Here is a 4546-nt window from a genome sequence, read left to right on the forward strand (position 1 = left end):
GAAAGCGGACGTTAAACGATGATGATGATGATGATGATGATGAATGACATGAACTTTTGGAAATAAATTTTCGTTTTGTGTTGAGTGCTTTCACTATTTACAGATCTTCTAACACAAATATTATGGGTCATGGATTTCTCTATAACAAACCTGTTATGCTTGAAAAGCTAAACAGCGAAAGCGTTTGATGCAATACAAAAATTTATTTTCAGAAAGACCATGTCATTCTGATTTTTAAAAAAATTTTTCATTTAATTATTAATTTTGAATTTATGAAAATCTTTTTCAAAAATATATAAACTGTTTCTTTCCAGATTTGGCTTCTGTTATTAAATGTGTTGTCTTGTGAATGAATGAAATAAATGAATCTATCTTTCAACATTTATCCTATGTATGTATGTATGTATGTATGTATGTATGTATGTGTGTGTGTGTGTATGTATGTATGTATGTATGTATGTATGTTTGTGTGTATGTATGTATGTATGTGTGCGTGTGTGTGTGTGTATGTATGTTTGTGTGTGTGTGTATGTATGTATGTGTGTGTGTGTGTGTGTGTGTGTGTGTGTGTGCAACATGTGTATGTGTGTGGTATGTGTCTGTCTGTCTAGGTAGGTAGGTAGGTAAGTAGATAGATAGATAGATAGATAGATAGATGAACTTTCTTTATTAGCCACACAGAAGGGACAAAATACAATGTAGCGATTTTCTTTTTGAAAGATAAAAGAAGAAAATAGAGAAAAAAGGAAGAAAAATTCCAATCAAAAGGGATTGTGTAAAAAAAAACACGACCAATAGGGATCATGTATCACAGAACGGAGCAAAAATGTAGAAAACAGATGAGGTTTATCCGTGGAAGGAAAAGCCTACAAAAAAGACCACGGTGACTTCAGGCAGGGAGGAAAAAACGCATGAAAGCTAAGTACTCTCTATTTGTTCGATTTATAGGATCATGCTCAAAGTGGTTTCGTCATTTACGCATACCATCTTTGCTACATCCACCCACCTTTTATTGAATCTTTCATGAGACAAAACTTGCCTTTCTATTTTCACTTTCCTTTTCAAGTGGTACTTGAAAAAGTTGATGAGCGATTGGCCAGAGAGGAAAGTGTTTGTCTCCAAACCTTTCACTTGAGTCCACCACGCACATTCTTTCACCACAGCCACCAGTACGGTGAAAACAATCATCCACCACTAGTTTTGATAAGCAATATCATTTTGTGCCTGTTGTTATCCCAGTCTGTCATTTTGTGACAGACAGTTATCATGCAGAAAATATGCAATTTCCAATTCCTGACTGGATAAAAAATTATCAAACTTTGAACTTCTATAACATTTTCCTAAATTTTTATGGCAATAAATGAATCCCAAATTTGGATTCAGCATGAAAAATTACATCAATATACCTAATTTGAAAATCTTCAATTAATTCTAAAATTTTTGAATTTGTAAGAGTAACAGAAAAGATCCTAAATATTCTAACTCAATTAGATGACATCTCTGAAGTAATTAATCTCCAAGATATTTATATGACATTAAATATATAACTTCGTCTATTTACTTAGTCACTCATTCATGACTCCTTGAACAAGTATGACGATGTCTATGCATTGTTAATGAGGTTAGAATAAGACAGAATCATGTTGAGGGTTGTCTCCCAGAAAAATTATAACGTCAAATATTCACTAATATTCACTCTGATATTTCTTCGTTTTACATGCAAGTCTCTGTTGGATATGGACAGCTTGATCAACAACTGGTAATTTAATTCACTTAGCTAAGTAGCCAGTTAATAAGATATCAAAAGATCTACCTTATTAAAAGAACAAGATTGAGAGTGAGAGAGAGTGAGTTATGACATAGCCATACAGTTGTACGGCTATGTCATAACTCACTCTCACTCAATCCATTTTTGTATTTGTCTTTCACTATCTCTCTCTCTCTCTCTCTCTCTCTCTCTCACACACACACACACCTCATTAGCATTAATCATTTCAAATACTTTTTGAACTGCATCTGATTAAAACAAGGGTGTGTTTGCATCAGCATCCTGGGTAATGTAATACAAAACAAGTATATATATATATAGACTAACCACTCATGCTCACATTACATATTAATGTTTACCAATTTTTAAATCAACTTCAATATATGTCAGTGAGTATTCATATAATTGGTTCTGTATGTGTTTGGACGTGCATGTATACATGTAATCATCAACATCATCATTTAACATCCGTCTTCCATGTAGGCACAGGTTGGATGGTTTGATAGAGGCTGTCAAGCTGAAGAGCTGCACCAGACACTAATTGTTTCTTCTGGCATGGTTTCTTTGGCTGGATGCCCTTCCTAATGCCAACCATTTTACAGAGTGCACCGGGTGATTTTTATGTGATGCCAGCACAGGTGTTTTTTACATGACACCTGCACAGGTGATTTTTATGTGGCACTAGTGCAGGAACTTTTTACATAGCACATGCTCAAATTCTTTGTCCATGGCACCAGCATAGGTGCTTTGTCACATGGCACCTGCACAGGTGCTTTTTCTTGACACCGGCACCAGTGGGATTGTCAGGTAGCTTGCAAGATAGAGACCTTTCAGCTAAGAGAGGGAGTACAACTTATGGTGGTGGCTGTGTGCCAAGCAAGAGGTTCGTGTATAATAGAGGGATAGAGATAAATGTCTTAGTATTGAGGAATCACTTGGTTACTCCAGTAGGACAAGGGAGGAGAGGAAGGTGGGAGAGCGTTAAGGAGAGAGAGAGATAGAGAGACAATTAGAGTGAGTGAGAGAGAGAAAGAGAAATGGATGGTGTTGGAGATATATTGGGGCCTACACACAGGGAAGAGTGGAGAGGGGTAGAGAAGTAGCACAGATGAGATAGAAGGGGATGTTCCATGTGAGTGTGAGGAGAGTTGTTGAGTGATGGGGAAGACATGACTGTAGCAAGTGATGGTGAGAGATATTGGAGTGGCTTGGAGGTGTGTATGGTAGATATGTGAGGGTATAGTGTTGAAGCATGAAGCAAGTGAAGAATGACATGGGGAGTGGAGGCCTTTAGTGAGTGGTGGGTGCATTGGGAAGATGGGTTATGGGGGAGATTTGACAGATTGTGAATGTGTGTAGGGTGAGGCATAGCCATGAAGGACATACCTGTATGTATAGATGACCACGATTTTACTTAGTTTGGTATGTCCCCTCAGACACAGCAAAGTCTCAACCCCTCATTATCTTCTCTGAGAGGCTCAACATCTGAGAGACCAGATGAAGATCATTTCCCAACACTTTATCCCATGTTTTTCTCTGTCTCCTCCTTTCACAAATTCGATATGTATTACATTACTATGCCAGCACAGTCTTCTCTCTTACACACTACATTTGATGCCTCTTATACCTAATTTTTCTCTTAAATCATTTACACTCAACAAATTCTATCTGACCCATGCAAGTATGGAAAAGTGGATGCTAAATGATCATATATATATATGATCATTATATCTTTATATCTCTATGTAAACAAGCGTTCTAACGGTCACTTGGCCATGTAACATCTTAGCTCGTAAGTTACCTCATCATTTCGCATTTGTCTTGCTTTTATATGTTGGTTCCCTGAGGATGAATATATGTGGAATTCCAGCAGCTCTTACTCCTTTGAAGGAGAGCGCACATATATTTTGAAACGTGTAGGAATTAAAGGAACTTTTATTTATATGCGTCTTGCTCCATTTATTGTTATTATTCATATCTTCTCAAAACGTATCACTTTAACTTGGTATCTCTACCTGTAAAACGGCTGCGATATCTTGGTTTTTTGTGTAATTTTTGCTACCTATGGTAACGATTAACATATTTACATTGTCAAAGGTTTTTTAAAACTGAGATAATATTAATATATACATAAACTTATATATATATATATATATATATATATATATATACAGGGTGTTCAAAAAGTCTCTCAGCAGTAAGTATTTTATTGCAAAATAAATATTTATAAGGTGATGGGTGAAGTATGTGCTGTAGTTCCATCTTACTGATAGTATGCATTATTAATTTCACTTTCAGTGAGTTGGCCTACAAATGGACAGACAATATTTGCGCAATATCTCTCGGTGTTGACGGTGTCTTCAAAAAAATGCGCAGGACGAAAAAATTCACTGCAGGGAGACCATTTGAACACCCTACACAAACAATTGCAGCATGGAAGGTATTTATAAGCCATTTAAAAACACAGAAACTGTTAGATTCACTTCAACATTTGAATTTAACTTGGCAAAATATTTTTGACTTTGAAACTGTGACAAAAATACTTTGACAAATTAAATTCAAATGTTGGAGTGAATCTAACGGTTTCTGTGTGTTTTTAAATGGCTTATAAGCACCTTCCATGCCGCAATTGTTTTTGTTTCAGCACACAATTTCATATCAAGTCACTTGCTATGCAAGTACATCTCCGTAATATATATACATACATACATACATACATATATATATATATATATACATATATATATATATATATACATATATATATATATATATATA

Source organism: Octopus bimaculoides, chromosome 18, assembly GCF_001194135.2.
Source record: "Octopus bimaculoides isolate UCB-OBI-ISO-001 chromosome 18, ASM119413v2, whole genome shotgun sequence".
Classification (NCBI taxonomy): domain Eukaryota; kingdom Metazoa; phylum Mollusca; class Cephalopoda; order Octopoda; family Octopodidae; genus Octopus; species Octopus bimaculoides.